The sequence below is a fragment of the Delphinus delphis genome, chromosome 3 (assembly GCF_949987515.2).
Source record: "Delphinus delphis chromosome 3, mDelDel1.2, whole genome shotgun sequence".
In the NCBI taxonomy this organism is placed as follows: domain Eukaryota; kingdom Metazoa; phylum Chordata; class Mammalia; order Artiodactyla; family Delphinidae; genus Delphinus; species Delphinus delphis.
The window spans coordinates 124,044,151-124,064,753 of NC_082685.1; the positions used below are offsets into that span (position 1 = coordinate 124,044,151).

The 20,603-nt window shown below is 39.5% G+C and overlaps 1 protein-coding gene across 1 annotated transcript in view; it reads right to left on the reverse strand.

Moving 5' to 3' along the window:
* The window catches only part of IPO11 (importin 11), a 221,902-nt gene extending 201,538 nt beyond the window's left edge, over positions 1-20,364 (reverse strand). The window contains exon 1 of the mRNA XM_060009435.1: positions 20,218-20,364. The gene's annotated coding sequence lies outside the window, so the exon portion shown is untranslated. The remainder of the gene's footprint in view (positions 1-20,217) is intronic.
* Positions 20,365-20,603: the final 239 nt, after the last annotated feature.

Consider the following 20,603-nt stretch of genomic DNA (forward strand, 5'->3'; position numbering starts at 1 on the left):
AAGGGTACCAAGACAATTCAATGGAGAAAGAATAGTCTTTTCAACAAATAGTGCTGGAACCACTAGATATCCACATGCAAAAGAACAGCTGGACCTCTTCCTTACACCATAGACAGAAATTAACTCCAAGTGGATCATAAAGCTAAGCATAAAGAGGCAACTCTATAAAACTCTTAGAAGAAGATCTAGGAGTATACTTTCATGACCTTGGGCTAGGTAAAGCATTCTCAAATATGATACCAAAGCACATGCAACTAAAGTAAGATCAGTTAAATTCATCAAAATTTAAAACTTTACCAAATACCATTGAGAAAATAAATACAATTCACAGGACAAGAGAAAATATTTGCAAATCATATACCTGATAAGGGGCTTATAAGCAAAATATACAAAGAATGTTTATAATCCAACAATAAAAAGATAAACAATCGATTAAAAGGCAAAAGATGAGGAGAGGTTTCTCAACCTGATAAAGACAATCTACAGAAAACCTACACATAACACCATACTTAATGGTGAGAAACTCAAAGCCTTCCCACTAAGATCAGGTACAAAGCAAGGATGTCCCTTCTCAACACTCCTTTTCCACATGGAACTAGAAGTCCTTGGTCATGCAATAAGGTAAGAAAAGAAGATAAACGGTATACATATCCGGAAGGAAGACATAACTCTGTCTCTGTTCAGAAGTGACATGATCATCTATGTAGAAATCTGAAAGAATCAACCAAAAACTTCCTGGAACTAATAGGCAATTTATAGCAAAGTTGTGGGATACAAGGTTAATAGACAAAAGTCAAATGCTTTCCTATATACCATCAATGAACAAGTGGAAATGAAAATTAAAAACACATTAAAATCATTTACATTAGCACCCCTAAAAATGAAATACTTACGTATAAATCTAACAAAATATGTACAAGATCTATATGAGGAAAACCACAAAATACCAATGAAATGAAGGAACTAAATAAATATTGAATAGATATTCCATGTTCATAGATAGAAAGACTCAACATTGTCAAGATGTCACTTCTTCTCAACCTGATCTGTGGATTCAATGCAATTCCAATCAAAATCCCAACAAGTTAACTTACAGATATGAACAATCTGATTCTAATGTTTACATGTAGAAACAAAAGACATGGATTAGCCAATACAATATTGAAGAACAAACTGGGAGGACTGACACTACCCACTTCAAGACTTACTATAAAGCTACATGAATCAGGAGAGTGATACTGGTGAAGGGTAGACAAACTGATCAATGGAACAGATTTGAAAGCCCAGAAATAGACGCCCATAAATATAGCCAACTGATCTTTGACAAAGGAGCAAAGGTAGTACAATAGAGGAAAGATAGGCTCTTCAACAAATGGTGCAGGAACAAATGAACATCCATGCAAAACAAAATGAATCTAAACCCAGACTTTACACCCTTCACAAAAATTAACTCAAAATGGATCATAAACCAAAACTTAAAACATAAAACTAAAAGACTCCTAGAAAATAACATAGGAGAAAACCTAGATGACCTTGGGTATAGTGATTTCTTTTTAGATTCAACACCAAAGACACAATCCATGAAAGAAATAATTGATAAGCTGGACTTTACTAAAATTTAAAACTTCTGCTCGGCAAAAGACAATGTCAAGAGAATGAGAAGACAAGCCACAGACTGACAGAAAATATGTACAAAAGACACATCTGATAATGAACTGTTACCCAAAATATAAAAAGAACTCTTAAAACTCAACAACAAGAAAACAACCCGATTAAAAAAAATCAGTCAAAGACCTTAACAGACACCTTACCAAAGAAGATATACAGATGTCAAAATAAGCATATGAGAGGATGCTCCCCATTATATGTCATCAGGGAAATACAAATTAAAATGACGATGAGATACCACTACATACCTTTTAGAATGGCCAAATGCTAGCAAGAACGTGCAGCAACAGGAACTCTCAGACATTGCTGGTGGAAGTACAAAATGGTACAGCCACTTTTGGAAGACTGTTTGGTGGTTTCTTACAAAACTAAACATACTCTTACTATAAAATCCAGCCATCGCATTCGATGGTACCTACTCAAAGGAGATGAAAACTTTATGTCCACACAAAAACCTGCACATACATATTTATAGCAGCTTTATTCATAACTGCCAAAACCTGGAAGTAACCAAGATGTCCTCTAGTAGGTGAATGGATAAACAAACTGTGGTATATCCAGACAATAGAATATTATTCAATGCTACAAAGAAATGATCTATCAAGCCATAAAAAGGGATTGGGGAAAAATGTGGAATGACTTCAGTTTGAGGTGATGAAGTGTTCTAAAATCAATTGTAGTGATGATCACACAACTCTGTGAATATACTAAAACTCACTGAATTGTACATTTGCAGTGGGTGAATTGTATGGTCTGTGAATTATATCTTAATAAAGCTGTTATTTTCTTTTAAGTGTTCTGACTATGTAAATGCCAAAGTTAGCAAGAGACCAGGAAAAGCTGAAGAAATGAAAAATGTGGCTAAAGTAACAACAAGTGATGTTAACTGAGAGCGAGGAAGAGCACTTGTTTAAGAAACTAAAGCAAGATGAAAGGACAAAAGACTTCTGACATAAGCCAGAAGGTTCCAAAGATGCTAGTCCTATTCAAATTCACACTGTACCATTTGGATTCATTTCAGTTTCTCAACAGAGACTGCTTGGCAGGAAAATTCTTCTCTGTGCATGCATTATAGGTTGTTTAGTATCCCTGCATAGTATATGTAAATAACACTTCCTAGGGATTGTTTTGACTCAAGATGCTTCCATATATCTCCAAATACCTTCAACTCAAAGAACCACGAGGGCTATGGAAGCATTCCCTATGAGACATCATGCACACTGTCAAAGACTGGTCTATTCTGGAGTAAAAGATACACACTAAAACATACAGAACAAGGAGGAGAGGAGACATTCCCTTGCCTTCTCTTCTCTACTCCTAAAATATTCTACCTACTCAAGAGTTTCAAAGGACTTACAAACTCCTGCTTGGTGGTAGAAACTCAAGCTTAACTCCTAAATCAATCAGGATTTTAAAAATACTCTTAGTCTATTTTGTAATTAGAGGAATATCTATAATGTCAAATAAAAAATACCACATAAACATAATAAAGCTATACAAATATAAAAATGCCTAAGAATAAAAGACAAGCAGGAAACGTAAGATTATAAAGTGTTGTGCTAAGGTAGTCCTAGGAGTTATGGGGATTCTAATAGTCTACACATTTTACCTTAACGATGAAAAAACATTTTTTTTAAAAGGCCAAGAATTTTCACTTTACACCTACTCTAAATTTCCATGGGAATATTTGCTTGATTTCTCTTCTGTAATCCTAAAACTTATTCAAACTCCTCAAGAGTTTCAAATCATCATGTATTTCTCCTGTCCAGCACACATGGTAATATATTATATATACACATTTAAGTACATAATGTAGTCAATAACTGCACTCTCATCATAAACATTCAGGACTTGGTTTTCAGTAGCAAGAGTTGATAAGCAACAGTTCTGCCATATTACCTGGATTTGTGATGGCAATATTTACCAAAAGACATTTTCCTCATGCAGGGGACTCTGAGTCTTATATTCTAACAGCAGTTTTACCTACAAATATTCATCTCTAAAAATTCTTACTATGTGACATTCATAAAAACAAAACTTTAAAACATTTAACAGTCTGAGAAAAATGAAACTAAGAAAAAAAATTCTGATTTATTATTTACTTTCCTTTAAGCTTCACATATATACTGTACACTTCCATGATATAAAAGGAAAATAAATTTGTGTTTGTTAGCAATATCGTGTTTATCTTTAATTTCACTTCCAAGTATTTTCCATGAAAGGTTCCACATCAACTTGTTCCTTTACAAGATAACATCCTACTAGATCTACTATTTCTAAAGATGTAGAAATAAACTGATTAATCTGCAGTGCCACCTGATGGTAAGAAGTAAGTAGCACATCCCAAAGAGTGTGTTCTAAGCATCCTCTTCCCATCAACGACAGGGGAAGAGGACGACACTGGAATTCTCAGTGACCACTTGGCCAGGACAACCATCTGCAAAGTGACAGGACAAACTTACAGCAAGTGTTTTCAGGGTTCAGGAAGTTAGGGCAAAGAATGCTGAGAAAAGCACTCCTGAGGGAAAGAAATGAATGGGAGCCTAAAGAATAATGTAATACAAGATGGGATTGAAAACATGAAAATGAAAAACTTCACAGAGGCAAAGCATGACAACAACTTTACAGCACTGTCTCTACTTCTGTACTTAAATAATGCATCATTAAAACTACTCTCGGAAGATAGAGGAAGAGTAAGACGCGGAGATCACCTTCCTCCCCACAGATACACCAGAAATACATCTACACGTGGAACAACTCCTACAGAACACCTACTGAACGCTGGCAGAAGCCCTCGGACCTCCCAAAAGGCAAGAAAGCCCCTCCGCCACGTACCTGGGTAGGGCAAAAGAAAAAAGAATAAACAGAGACAAAAGGATAGGGACGGGACCTGCACCAGTGGGAGGGAGCTGTGAAGGAGGAAAAGTGTCCACACACTTGGAAGCCCCTTCGCGGGCGGAGACTGCGGGTGGTGGAGGGGGGGAGCTTCGGGGCCGCGGAGGAGAGCACAGCAACAGGGGTGCGGAGGCCAAAGCAGAGAGATTCCCGCACAGAGGATCAGGGCCGACCGGCACTCACCAGTGGCTTGTCTGCTCCCCCGCCGCAGCGGGCGGGGCTGGGAGCTGAGGCTCGGGCATTGGTCAGATCCCAGGGAGAGGACTGGGGTTGGCGGTGTGAACACACCCTGCAGGGGGTTGGTGCACCACAGCTAGCCGGGAGGGAGTCCGGGGAAAAGTCTGGACCTGCCTAAGAGGCAAGAGACTTTTTCTTCCCTCTTTATTTCCTGGTGCTCCAGGAGAGGGGATTAAGAACGCTGCTTAAAGGAGCTCCAGAGACGGGCCCGAACCGCGACTAAAAGCGCGGACCCCAGAGACAGACATGAGACACTAAGGCTGCCACTGCCGCCACCAAGAAGCCTGTGTGCGAACACAGGTCACTATCCACACACCCCCTTCCGGGGAGCCTGTGCAGCCCGCCACTGCCAGGGTCCCGGGATCCAGGGACAACTTTCCTGGGAGAACGCACGGCACGCCTGAGGCTGGTGCAACGTCACGCCGGCCTCCACCGCCACAGGTTCGCCCTGCACTCCGTGACCCTCCCTACCCCCGGCCTGAGTGAGCCAGAGCCTCCGAATCAGCGGCTCCTTTAACCCCGTCCTGTCTGACCAAAGAACAGACGCCCTCCCGGCGACCTACACGCACAGGCGGGGCCCAATCCAAAGCTGATCCCCTGGGAGCTGTGAGAACAAAGAAGAGAAAAGGAAATCTCTCCCAGCAGCCTCAGGAGCAGCGGATTAAAGCTCCACAATCAACTTGATGCACCCTGCAGCTATGGAATACATGAATAGACAACGATTCATCCCAAATTAAGGAGGTGGACTTTGAGAGTAAGATTTATTATTTATTCCCCTTTTCCTTTTTTTGTGAGTGTGTATGTGTATGCTTCCGTGTGAGATTTTGTCTGTAGAGCTTTGTTTCCACCATTTGTCCAAGGGTTCTATCCGTCCTTTTTTTTTTCTTTTCTTAATAAGTAGTTTTTATTTTAATAACTTTATTTTATTTTACTTTATCTTCGTTCTTTCTTTCCTTTCTTCCCTCCTTTAGACAACGAATCATCCCAAATTGAGTAGGTGAACTTTGAGAGCAAGATTTATGATTTTTTTCCCCTTTTCCTCTTTTTGTGAGTGTGTATGTGTATGCTTCCGTGTGAGATTTTGTCTGTAGAGCTTTGCTTCCAGCATTTGTTCCAGGCTTCTATCCATCCATTTTTTTGTTTTTTGGTTTTTTTTTCCTCTTAATAATTATTTTTTTATTTTAATAACTATATTATATTTTATCTTACTTTATTTTATTTTACTTTATCGTCTTTCTTTCTTTTCTTCCTTCCTTCCCGCCTTCCTTCTTCCCTCCCTCCCTCCCTCCCTCCCTCCTTTCTTTCTTCCTTTCTTTCTTTCTCCTAATTCTTTTTTTCTACTTTTTCTCCCTTTTCTTCTGAGCCGTGTGGATGAAAGGCTCTTGGTGCTGCAGCCAGGAGTTAGTGCTGTGCCTCTGAGGTGGGAGAGCCAACTTCAGGACACTGGTCCACAAGAGACTTCCCAGCTGCACACAATATCAAACGGCAAAAATCTCCCAGAGATCTCCATCTCAACACCAGCACCCAGCTTCACTCAACGACCAGCAAGCTACAGTGCTGGACATCCTATGCCAAACAACTAGCAAGACAGGAACACAACCCCACCCATTGCAGAGAAGCTGCCCAAAATCATAATAAGCCGACAGACACACCAAAACACACCACCAGACGTGGACCTGCCCACCAGAAAGACAAGATCCAGCCTCATCCACCAGAACACAGGCACTAGTCCCCTCCACCAGGAAGCCTACACAACCCACTAAACCAACCTTAGCCACTGGGACAGATACCAAAAACAACGGGAACTACGAACCTGCAGCCTGCAAAAAGGAGACCCCAAACACAGTAAGATAAGCAAAATGAGAAGACAGAAAAACACACAGCAGATGGAGGAGCAAGATAAAAACCCACCAGACCTAACAAATGAAGAGGAAATAGGCAGTCTACCTGAAAAAGAATTCAGAATAATGATAGTAAAGATGATCCAAAATCTTGGAAATAGAATAAACATGCAAGAAACATTTAACAAGGACCTAGAAGAACTAAAGATTAAACAAACAATGATGAACAACACAATAAATGAAATGAAAAATACTCTAGATGGGATCAATAGCAGAATAACTGAGGCAGAAGAATGGATAAGTGACCTGGAAGATAAAATAGTGGAAATAACTACTGCAGAGCAGAATAAAGAAAGAAGAATGAAAAGAACTGAGGACAGTCTCAGAGACCTCTGGGACAACATTAAATGCAGCAACATTCGAATTATAGGGGTTCCAGAAGAAGAAGAGAAAAAGAAAGGGACTGAGAAAATATTTGAAGAGATTATAGTTGAAAACTTCCCTAATATGGGAAAGGAAATAGTTAATCAAGTCCAGGAAGCACAGAGAGTCCCATACAGGATAAATCCAAGGAGAATATGCCAAGACACATATTAATCAAACTGTCAAAAATTAAATACGAAGAAAGCATATTAAAAGCAGCAAGGGAAAAACAACAAACAAGGGAATCCCCATAAGGTTAACAGCTGATCTTTCAGCAGAAACTCTGCAAGCCAGAAGGGATTGGCAGGATATACTGAAAGTGATGAAGGAGAAAAACCTGCAACCAAGATTACTCTACCCAGCAAGGATCTCATTCAGATTTGATGGAGAAATTAAAACCTTTACAGACAAGCAAAAGCTGAGAGAGTTCAGAACCACCAAACCAGCTCTACAACAGCTGCTAAAGGAACTTCTCTAGGCAAGAAACACAAGAGAAGGAAAAGACCTACAATAAGGAACCCAAAACAATTAAGAAAATGGGAACAGGAACATAAATATCGATAATTACCTTAGACGTAAATGGACTAAATGCTACCACCAAAAGACACAGATTGGCTGAATGGATACAAAATCAAGACGCATATATTTGCTGTCTACAAGAGACCCACTTCAGACCTAGAGACACATACAGACTGAAAGTAAGGGGATGGAAAAAGACATTTCATGCAAATGGAAACCAAAAGAAAGCTGGAGTAGCAATTCTCATATCAGACAAAATAGACTTTAAAATAAAGACTATTACAAGAGACAAAGAAGGACACTACGTAATGATCAAGGGATCGATCCAGAAGAAGATATAACAATTGTAGATATTTATGCACCCAACATAGGAGCACCTCAATACATAAGGCAAATACTAACAGCCATAAAAGGGGAAATTGACAGTAACACATTCATAGTAGGGGACTTTCACACCCCACTTTCACCAATGGACAGATCATCCAAAATGAAAATAAATAAGGAAACACAAGCTTTAAATGATACATTAAACAAGATGGACTTAATTGATATTTATAGGACATTCCATCCAAAAACAACAGAACACACATTTTTCTCAAGTGCTCATGGAACATTCTCCAGGATAGATCATATCTTGGGTCACAAATCAAGCCTTGGTAAATTTAAGAAAATTGAAATTGTATCAAGTATCTTTTCCGACCACAATGCTGTGAGACTAGATATCAATTACAGGAAAAGATCTGTAAAAAATACAAACACATGGAGGCTAAACAATACACTACTTAAAAACGAAGTGATCACTGAAGAAATCAAAGAGAAAATCAAAAAATACCTAGAAACAAATGACAATGGAGACACGACAACTCAAAATCTATGGGATGCAGCAAAAGCAGTTCTAAGAGGGAAGTTTATAGCAATACAATCCTACCTTAAGAAACAGGAAACATCTCGAATAAAGAACCTAAACTTGCACCTAAAGCAATTAGAGAAAGAAGGAAAAAAAACCCAAAGTTAGCAGAAGGAAAGAAATCATAAAAATCAGATTAGAAATCAATTTAAAAGAAGTGAAGGAAACGATAGCAAAGATCAATAAAACTAAAAGCTGGTTCCTTGAGAAGATAAACAAAATTGATAAACCATTAGCCAGACTCATCAAGAAAAAAAGGGAGAAGACTCAAATCAACAGAATTAGAAATGAAAAAGGAGAAGTAACAACTGACACTGCAGAAATACAAAAGATCATGAGAGATTACTACAAGCAACTCTATGCCAATAAAATGGACAATCTGGAAGAAATGGACAAATTCTTAGAAATGCACAACCTGCCAAGACTGAATCAGGAAGAAACAGAAAATATGAACAGACCAATCACAAGCACTGAAATTGAAACTGTGATTAAAAATCGTCCAACAAACAAAAGCTCAGGACCAGATGATAGTGAAATCAAGAAAACACTCCCATTTACCATTGCAACAAAAAGAAAAAAATATCTAGGAATAAACCTACCTAAGGAGACAAAAGACCTGTATGCAGAAAATTATAAGACACTGATGAAAGAAATTAAAGATGATACAAATAGATGGAGAGATATACCATGTTCTTGGATTGGAAGAATCAACATTGTAAAAATGACTCTACTACCCAAAGCAATCTACAGATTCAATGCAATCCCTATCAAACTACCATTGGCATTTTTCACAGAACTAGAACAAAAAATTTCACAATTTGTATAGAAACAGAAAAGACCCCAAATAGCCAAAGCAATCTTGAGAACGAAAAACAGAGCTGGAGGAATCAGACTTCCTGACTTCAGACTATACTACAAAGCTACAGTAATCAGGACAGTATGGTACTGGCACAAAAACAGAAATATAGATCAGTGGAACAGGATAGAAAGCCCAGAGATAAAGTCACGCACATATGGTCACCTTATCGTTGATAAAGGAGGCAGGAATGTACAGTGGAGAAAGGACAGCCTCTTCCATAAGTGGTGCTGGGAAAACTGGACAGCTACATGTAAAAGTATGAGATTAGGTCACTCCCTAACACCGTACACAAAAATAAACTCAAAATGGATTAAAGACCTAAATGTAAGGCCAGAAACTATCAAACTCTTAGAGGAAAACATAGGCAGGACACTCTATGACATAAATCACAGCAAGCTCCTTTTAGACCCACCTCCTAGAGAAATGGAAATAAAAACAAAAGTAAACAAATGGGACCTAATGAAACTTCAAAGCTTTTGCCCAGCAAAGGAAACCATAAACAAGACCAAAAGACAACCCTCAGAATGGGAGAAAATATTTGCAAATGAAGCAACTGACAAAGGATTAATCTCCAAAATTTATAAGCAGCTCATGCAGGTCAATAACAAAAAAACAAACAACCCAACTCAAAAATGGGCAGAAGACCTAAATAGACATTTCTCCAAAGAAGATATACAGACTGCCAACAAACACATGAAAGAATGCTCAACATCACTAATCATTAGAGAAATGCAAATCAAAACTACAATGAGATATCAGCTCACACCAGTCAGAATGGCCATCATCAAAAAATCTACAAACAATAAATGCTGGAGAGGGTGTGGAGAAAAGGGAACCCTCTTACAGTGTTGGTGGGAATGTAAATTGATACAGCCACTGTGGAGAACAGTATGGAGGTTCCTTAAAAAATTAAAAATAGAACTACCATATGACCCAGCAATCCCACTACTGGGCATATACCCTGAGAAAACCATAATTCAAAAAGAGTCATGTACCAAAATGTTCACTGCAGCTCTATTTACAATAGCCCAGAGATGGAAACAACCTAAGTGTCCATCATCGGATGAATGGATAAAGAAGATGTGGCACATATATACAATGGAATATTACTCAGCTATAAAAAGAAACGAAATTGAGCTATTTGTAATGAGGTGGATAGACCTAGAGTCTGTCATACAGAGTGAAGTAAGTCAGAAAGAGAGGCAAATACCATATGCTAACACATATATATGGAATTTAAGAAAAAAAATGTCATGAAGAACCTAGGGGTTAAACAGGAATAAAGACACAGACTTACTAGAGAATGGACTTGAGGCTATGGAGAAGGGGAAGGGGAAGGGTAAACTGTGACAAAGCGAGAGAGAGGCATGGAAATCTATGCACTACCAAACGTAAGGTAGATAGCTAGTGGGAAGCAGCCGCATAGCACAGGGAGATCAGTTCAGTGCTTTATGACCGCCTGGAGGGGTGGGATAGGGTGGGTGGGTGGGAGGGAGACGCAAGCGGGAAGAGATATAGTAACATATGTATATATATAACTGATTCATTTTGTTGTGAAGCTGAAACTAACACATCATTGTAAAGCAATTATACTCCAGTAAAAAAAAAAATTATACACCCAAAAAAATATATATATATAGAAAAATCTATAGTTACATTTTACTAAATTTATTTTACTAAAGAGACTATAGTATTTTACTATAGCCTGTTAATGGTGATTACATTAAAATAACAATGTTTGAAAAAAAAAAAAACTACTCTCTTCTCGGGAATTCCCTGGCCGTCCAGTGGTTAGGACTCTGCACTTTCACTGCCAAAGGCCCGGGTTCAATTCCTGGTTGGGGAACTAAGATCCCACAAGCCGTGCGGTACAGCCAAAAAAAAACAAAAGGAAGATTAAAAATACTCTCTTCAGGACTTCCCTGATGGTGCAGTGGTTAAGAATCTGCCTGTCAATGCAGGGGACATAGGTTGGAGCCCTGGTCCAGGAAGATCCCACATGCCGCAAAGCAACTAAACCCATGCACCACAACTACTGAGCCTGTGCTCTAGGGCCCACAAGTCACAACTACTGAGCCTGCGTGCCACAACTACTGAATCCCGCACGCCTAGAGCCCATGCTCCGCAACAAGAGAAGCCACTGCAGTGAGAAGCCCGTGCACCACAACGAAGAGTAGCCACCACTCGCCACAACTAGAGAAAGGCTGTGCGGCAGCAACGAAGACCCAATGCAGCCAAAAATAAATAAATAAATTTATTAAAAACAAAAAATACTCTCTTCTCTAGCAAAAGAAAATGTGAGATGAAGACATAAATATGTTTGAGCTTTACACAAAATAAATATGACAGAACTTAAGAAAATGTAATATTCATAAGCAATATTGTAGCATAAAGGAGACTGAGAAATTGTAGAACAGAACAGGCAGAGTGATATGAGGAGCAGGATGAAATCACCTAAGGAGAAAAACATGCAGTAGTTTGACAGAAGGACATTTGACAGAAGGACAAATATTCAGAAAGAGGAAGAAAAGCCAGATACAAGCCATTGAGACAGTGGCATAAGAACTTGAAAGCTCCAAATTTCCTCCTGGAAGAACAGGTACTGGGCGAATAAAAACTTGAATGGCGAGTAGCCCTTTTTGTGAAATGTATAAGCAATATAGTATTTACCATGAATCACTGGAACATTTCTTACAGAGAGATGTGAGGAAGATGTCATTTTTTCAAAGATAGTTAAATTCCTGCAAGTCAAATCATGATCTATAGCCCAAGTCTAAGAAAAGAACAGTAAGAGGCAGAAAACATTCTTGAGGAATTATGGATAGGAAATATTACAAAACTGTTCAACTGCCTGGAGTCAAAAGCAAACTAGAGAAAGACAATGTGTCAAAGACAAGAAAGAAATGAATTTCTGTGAAGACCAGGGGAAGAGTTCAAACTCTGAGAAACAGAAATCTTAAAGCAGCTTTGCCAAAAAAAAAGTTAAACCTGAAAATGACCAAGCTTCTAGACAGCACGACCAATGTAGTTAGAGCGGAAGTAGGTGGAGGTAAGATGAAACAAAACTGACCATGAGCTGACAACTGTTAAACCTGGGTGGTGAGTAGATAAGGGCTCATGATACAATTCTGTCTATTTTTGTGTATGTTTTTTAAAGTGGCAGCTAATGGACCATGATACAGAGAATACTAAAGCTGCTGACATCAGCCGCTCTGGAAATCTTTTTTTTTTTTTTTTTTTTTTTTTTTTTGCGGTATGCGGGCCTCTCACTGTTGTGGCCTCTCCAGCTGCGAAGCACAGGCTCCGGACGCGCAGGCTCAGCGGCCATGGCTCACGGGCCCAGCTGCTCCGCGGCATGTGGGATCTTCCCGGACCGGGGCACGAACCCATGTCCCCTGCATCGGCAGGCGGACTCTCAACCACTGCGCCACCAAGGAAGCCCTGGAAATCTTTAAATGCACTAGATAGTAAAGCGCTCCTTCCTCCACACCACTCTTCTACATAGAACATACTTCTGTTGGTACATCTATTTCCTTTTGAGTCCCATCTACAAAATCACGAGCTACTTAAAGGCAAATATTGTGTCTTATTCATCCATACATGCGAGCACCTAATACAGTGTCAGGGCTATAGCAAATGCTCAGTAAATGTTTGATGAACTGAACAAAGCAATAATGTGATTGTAATTTCTAAAAGTGGAAGGCAGGCTTTTAGAAATGATGAAAAAGAGGTCAAAGAACAACAATATTTCTGGAAGTACAGAAATTATATCACAGTAAAGAGAGAAATATCTATAAAAGATACTACGAAAGTAAACAGTGTGCTGAAGAGCTAAAAAAAAAATTGAAGGAAGGAATAAATGAATGAATAATTCGCTCAGTATCTTCACCTACTGAAATGAGGCACATTGAGCCAATAAAATTTAACAATGCTTTTCACTGGGAATATCTAACATCCTCTGTTCTAATCCTGTTCTCTCAATCAGGTTTCTGATACTTATTGGCCTGTCATTAGACTTTTCCACATTCATTCATTCAAATATTTACTGAACACCTACAATGACAGACATTATTCTAGGCACTTAAGATACATCAATGAACTAAAAAGACAAAAAATCTCTGCTCTCATGGAGAGTATATGCTAGTGGGTGGAAAGAGAGAAGTAAATTATACAGTATGTATAATTTACATACAGTATACAGTGCCAGAAGACGGCTGTGAAACAAGTCCTGTCCAATAAACCCAAGTATTCATGTCGTACTGGGGGTTTTTAGTAAATGGCATTGATAAACTTCAATAAGTCTCTTGCCTGTTTGGTATACACGAGAGTCCCCCATGACTGAACACCTCCTCATAGGAAAAGTTAAGGAGCTTATCCTAAACAATAGTGACACCCACCAAGGTAGTGTCAGCAGTGAGGCCGCAACTAGTGTCACCACCAACTTCTGTGACACCTCTTTAGGTGAAAGAAAAAAATATACAACTGTATAAAAACTATTAAAGAACAGCAATTATGCTTATTGGTTTTAAAGTTCCTTCTCTGATGTCAAAGAAATAGTAAGGAAAAGCTGTGCGCTTGATTTTGGGAAGATACTGTTCTTTGAATGGCAGTAATAGCACAGCCTAAATTTAACAGACCATAACTGACCAAATTTTAGTCAAAACTTTTTGCTAACTGTTAAGGGAACATCAGTCCTCTCCAAATATACATATCTTTGATTAGTTTCCAATTACTGATCCAGGATATCATACAACTCGTCTTAGAAGAATCTCATTCTTGTTGTGAGAGTTCAGCCTAAGGACTCACTTGAATTTATAAAAATTCACTCATTAAAACATGTATACGGCTTCCCTGGTGGCGCAGTGGTTGAGAGTCCACCTGTCGATGCAGGGGACACGGGTTCGTGCCCTGGTCCGGGAAGATCCCACATGCCGCGGAGTGGCTGGGTCCGTGAGCCATGGCCGCTGAGCCTGCGTGTCCGGAGCCTGTGCTCCGCAACGGGAGAGGCCACAACAGTGAGAGGCCCACGTACCGCAAAAAAAAAAAAAAAAAATGTATAGGCAGTATGCCAGTAACACCCTAAAATTAGAAACTGTTCTACATTTTATCATTAGAATTATGTTCTGAGTCATTAAAATAATTTTCTATCACCTTAGAGCCATCCACATCAGTTCTCTAAACAGTAAGTATATCTAATTTAAGCATTTTGTTTTACTGACCAAGAAACTGTGTCCTAAAAAGGTTGAAGAGAAAAATTGTGACTCTTGTACAGTCACACACAGGCAAATTGGTGACATTTCTGGAAACCTAGAATTCAAGTCTCCTATCCCAACCCAACACTCTCTATTGACTACCACATTTTTCCTTTAGATCACAGCGTTGTCAAATACCAATGAAATTAACCAGTTTTTAAAAATCTTTAGACCTGAGAACCAAAATACAATATCAAGACTAGAGCTTATCTTCCTGATAAATTCTGTTACAGCAAAACTGAAAACCAAAATTTAAAAAATCTTTAGACCTGACAACCAAAATATTGTATCAAAAGACTAGAGTTTATATTCCTGATAAATTTTACTATAGCAAAATTGAAAACCAAAATTAAAAGTCAATGAAAATACCATACACAAAGTTAACAAGATTTATCAGGAATTTTTTTTAAAGAGGTATTACTTTATAATCATCAGATTGGCAAAAATTACAAATTCTGAAAATATTCAGTGCTGGCAAGAATGTATGTAAATAGAAACCTTTATGCACTGCTGCTAGGAGTATACATTAGTAAAACCACTTTGGAGAGCAATCTTGTCATCATGAATGAAATGTGCTTGTGTGTGTGGGTACATTCTATGATCAGGTAATATCCTATGACCCAGCAGTTCCACACTTGGTACTATACCTAAAGAAACTCCTGCATAGGCATACAAGGAAGAGACAAGGATAAGGGTGTTTGTCTTGGAGTTGTCTACAGTAAGAGAGAGCTAGAGACAATATGCTGTCCACCGTTAGTGGAACAGATATATAAAATATATCTTATCCTCCCCTTGCAGAATATGTTCCCTCTGGCTGCAAATCTCCTGCCTCTAGATATCTGCATGTCTTGCTCTTTAGCTTCAATCCAGTTTCTGCTCAAATTTTCAACTAATCAAATAAGTCTTCCCTGACTGCCCAATCTAAAATATCTTACCTTTCAATCCAGAATCTCTCTAGTCCAGATATCCTTCCTTCTATTTTCTAATCTTCCATTTTTCTGCGTAACACTTTTAACTGTCTGACATTCTAATACACATGTGTTTATTGTTCAGAATCCCAATTAGAATGTAAAATCCAGACACCAGGAGATTTGTTCAAAGGAATACCACCAGAATCTAGAATTAGTACCTGGCACATAGAAAGTGATTAACAAATATTTGTTCAACAAATGAATTCAATGACTACATCCCAATCTCCGCTTATAGCTGTGTAAAGTCACATAAATGAACCCAAGTCTCTGACTTTTCAAACCCACTCACAGTATATAACCTGAGTGGTTATATAACCTCCAGAGTATATAACATTCCACATTTTTTTCAACTCCCTGGCAATTCAATTTGCATTCACAGTATTCAGCAATGAAGCAGCTTCTCATGGCCAGGCACTACTCTGAGAAATAAATAAGGGAGTCTTTGCATTCAAGTCTAGAGAGGAAAAAAGACAATTACAATATAGTATAAGCGCTATGATAAGCTGTTATGGAAGGAGGTCAGAAGATGACCTAACTCACCCTAGGAAGGCTGGGGAGGGCTTCCCAGAGGGGAGCAAGGCAGCATTTGTGCTGAGTAGAAGTTATCCAGATGAGCACATTATGGGTATTTGTCAGATAGGTGATGGCTACATTCTAGGCAGAAGACACACAACATAAAAGTGCCTCAATTTTAAAAAACATCCTAACACTTTTGAAGAACTGTAAACAATTCAGCATGACAAAACAATGTGAGGCAGGAAATAACAGAAGGTGAAAGCAAAAACAAGCAAGGCTCAAATCATTAACATCCCTATTTCCAAGGCTTGGTAGTTTGGATTTTTATCTGAAAGTCTGCATAGAAGGATTGCAGAATAACAGCACCATCTGCCTACAGAAAAAGGAAAGGTACAGAGGGATGGTATGCATTCTCAGAAGCATGGAAATTATTTAGAAGGTTTACATAGAAGTCCAGATAATAATGATAATCTGAACCAAGGCAGTAGCCACAGAGAAAAAGTAGATGATTTGGTAAACAGTAATATAGTTAAGTGTGGGAAGGTTAGCACATAAGGGTAATAACAGGGAAGAGTTAAGATTCTAGTGTCTCTGACTGAGTGATGAGCTGCATGCACGAATCACAGGAAGAAGAGAAGCAACTTCAGAAAGGGTGAGATACATAATTTTTTTGACATGAGTTTAAGGTATCTTAATACAACCACAATGTATCAGAGTTGATCTGTGCTAAACAGATCTGGGAGTCATCAAAATAGATATAGAAGTTGAACTCATAAAGCATGAAAGCCTTCAAGGAGAGTAGGCAGAGGCAGAAGAGAGGAGAAGATAGTAGATAGAGTGAAATGAATATTTAAAGTGGCCAGAGTGGCCAGAGAAGAGAGAAAAATATAAGGAAAGACTGACCAAGACATGGAAGGAACATAAGGAGACTACAGTGTCACAGAAACGTAAGAGAATTTCAAGGACTAGTCAAAATGTTAAATGATTAAAAAGATTCCATTAGATTTCAGAATAAGGAAATCAATAGTGAGCATCACCCCATCAAATTCAGTGACTGCAGTGGATTGGCAGACTTCAACACACTAAAAAATAAATAAATAAATAAGAAGAAGGTGGAGATAATGAACATAGACAACTTTTTCAAGAACCTTAAAGGAAATAATTACAGATAAAATTGAAGAGGAATCTAGAGTGAAAAGAGTGTATTTAAGACAAGTGCATTTAAATCCTGGTAAGTTAGTACCAGTTGAGAGTAAAAGGAATAACCAAGTGTTATGGACTAAACTGTATTCCCCAAAATTCATATGTTGGAAGCCCTAACCCTCAGTATCCCCAGTACTGAAGATAAGAATTTTGAAGATTAAGTTAAAATGAGGCCATCAGAGTGGACTCTCATCCAATATGACTGGTGTTTTAATGAGAAAAAGAGACACTAGAGGTTCTAGTGCACAAAGGTACAACCATGTAAAGAGGCAGAAAGAGGGCATCTATAACTCAAGGAGAGAGGCCTCAGAAGAAACTATTTCTGCCCTAACCTTAATTGTGGACTTCCAGCCTTCAAAACTGTGAGAAAATAAATTTCTCTTCTTTAAGCCACCCAGTCTCTGCTTTTTGTTATGTCAGCCCCAGCAAACTAATACACCAAGGAAACACTGTCCCTGAGGAGAAAAAACTCGGAACACAATTAGAGATCAACAGATAGAGGTAGACAAGTACGCAGGTGAAAGAGGGCAAAAAGCAATGAAGTTCCCACCAATGTATTGCATTTCCTCTGTGAAGCAGAAGACAACATTATCCAGGAAAGAGGAAGGAAGGAAGGAGGTGGTGGGCTAATAACCACCATGGGAAACAAGAGTAGTTACTAAAGACACAGAGGATTATTAGGCTGCCTTTCCATTAGTCAGTAAATGTTTGTTACGTAGTGTCATTCATGAATGCTTTAGTTCAATTTCAATACAGTGAACTCTAGCAGTAACTAGTAAAAGAAATGCATTGCAATGAATCAGAACCTGGTTTAAAAATCTAGATAACATGGGACCTTGTGCAAGTCACTTACCATTCTGGGCCTTAAGTTTCTTCAACCAGACAAACCAGACTTGATAATCAGCATAAGATCACCTCAGATTAAAAATAAGAAGTGCTATAATGTTTATGCAGGTTTGTGCATGACCTTGGTCTTCAACTTTTACCAACCAAGGTAGTGTGTCTCAAGCTGTAATGTACATTCATCTGGAGAGCATGTTAAAATGCAGATTCTGATTCAGTAGACCTGGGGGTAAGCCTGAGATTGTGCATTTCTAACGAACTTTCAGGTGATGCCTACACCATATTTTGAGCTGCAAGGGTGTAGAACACTGATCCAGATCAAGTTCTACAAAGCTTATAATTATCGGCTTATCTGTAATCAGCCTGATATTTAGAAAACCAAGGAAAAACATTCTAGACTCACACCTGCACGAAATGTCTTGCCATTCCGTGAAACACTCTGAAATTAACTGATAGTCCCCATTTGGTGCAGACAGGAAAAGAAAGGAATCATAGGAAAAGAAAGGAATTGCCATCAATAACACTAAATTAGGAGAAGCCCAAGATTAAATACAAACACACACATGTACACAGATATACAACACAAAGGTTAAAACCTATCTAATCAAATACATTTTCTTTCTCAAAATATGAACATTTCTGGAAAAACACATGTATTTATCTCTAGAAAAATCTTCAGTATACTTTAACTGTCACATGTCTACAAAGATTCTTTTGCATTCTGGTTTGATCCTGAACGCAAACAAATTCTACAGTGTCACAAAACCTAAAGTTGTTTTTTTTTAAACCTAAAGATTTTTATGTTAATTCCCAGATAATCTTCACCTATTTGTTTAGAACCTCCAATTGTATTATCACAACTAAATTTGTTTGTGTTGAGAATTCTCTTCTGCTTTAGGAAGTGTAACTAGGGCAGAGACAGCCCAGCTGCCTTAGGGCTATAATATATCGCCACAAATCATTGCTATAATTAAACCGGTTTTTACTATTCCCTGTGCTAGGGGTTACAGGAGGTAAATTCCACAATCCTATCACAACCAACAGGGAGAGATTTTCAATCTAATTTCACAGAAATCTTCTTCAGTGACAAAAGACCTAAGAAAAAATGTCATGAAATGGATGCCTCATATCGTAGAGTCACTCTGCCTTTAACCTGAAACCTCTGTACTGAACAGAGAAGTTTGAAATAACGTGAAAACGAAGTAATGAACTCCCTATCCAAGAAAAAATAAAAAATATTATGGCTGTAAACTACTCTTCCTTATTCCCTTCTGAAGAATAACCAAATCGCAAGGGCACTAGCGCACTACAATCGAGCCCGTTCAAATGGGGTGGGGAGGGGAGATCAACTGCAACCTTGGTACCAGGAGGCAATTTAGCAGTCCTATCTATCTAGACAAGTCACTCTGAAAAAATAAGACTTCCCTCATTCACCACCAGGTCACAAAAGGATTTTTTTAAAAAATGACAAATGCAATGGGCCTCAAAATAGTTTTGCTGAATCACAAATACCGTCAAGTTATAAAGCTGCAGAAGTCGCTGGGCTCGAGCACTGTCGGCCATACCTCAGCAAGTAAGTCCTCTATGAACATGTATAACTTCCTTCACTTGTTCGTTAAAGTCAAGCAAGGGTCTAATGGTCAATTAAAGCTTTCACAGTATTACTATTAGTAGCAATACTGTGGGTGCAATCACAACATACAGTGGTTTTATACTAAAGATGACCACGTTCTCTGAAAAGTGGCACCACCGATCCCCCAAGGGCAAATGAACCACCCTAACCCGCAACGCAGCCACAATGAGCACCCTACGTCCTCATTCTGGCACCCACTCCCTGCCTCCCCGCGCCCTGATTCCTCCGCGACCATGCTTCCCGCTCCCGGGCTGACTGGGGCAGCCTCGAGCTCCCAGGGGTCCTTGGGGTAACGGAGAGCCAAGCCTGCAGGCCGCCCTTCTCCCGCTAATGCTATGCCTGGCCTCCCACTAGCCACACGTTCTTCCCTCACCTCTCGGGTCTCCGCTGCCCAGCCCACTCCTCCCTTCCGCTCGCCCGCGCTCTGGGGCTCTCAGGCCTGGGCCTCACCGTTTGGTTCGGTCCGGAATGGCCCGGCTCTCCCACTTCCACGCTCCAACACGAAGCGGCGTCAGCTCGTCCTGCGCCCCACGCTTCCAGTCCACACGCCGCCGCCTACTGATGCCGAAAGCCGCTTCTAGTAACGCGCCATGTTCCGCGTCGCGCCTCCAAACGACGCGGGCGCTCGAATACTGCGTCACAGACACCCGGAGCGCGTGGACTAGGCAAAGACAGAAGACGATAGGAGAACGGCGAAAGGAGAGGGAGGAGCTTTCCCTTCGAAACCGAAGGCGCCGGGCGTCTAAGGCAGCTCTGTGCGCTTGCGCAGTATAGAGAGCTGGGACCACCCCCCCCCCACCGGACGCTGAGCGACCTGTAACCATGGAAACCATAGT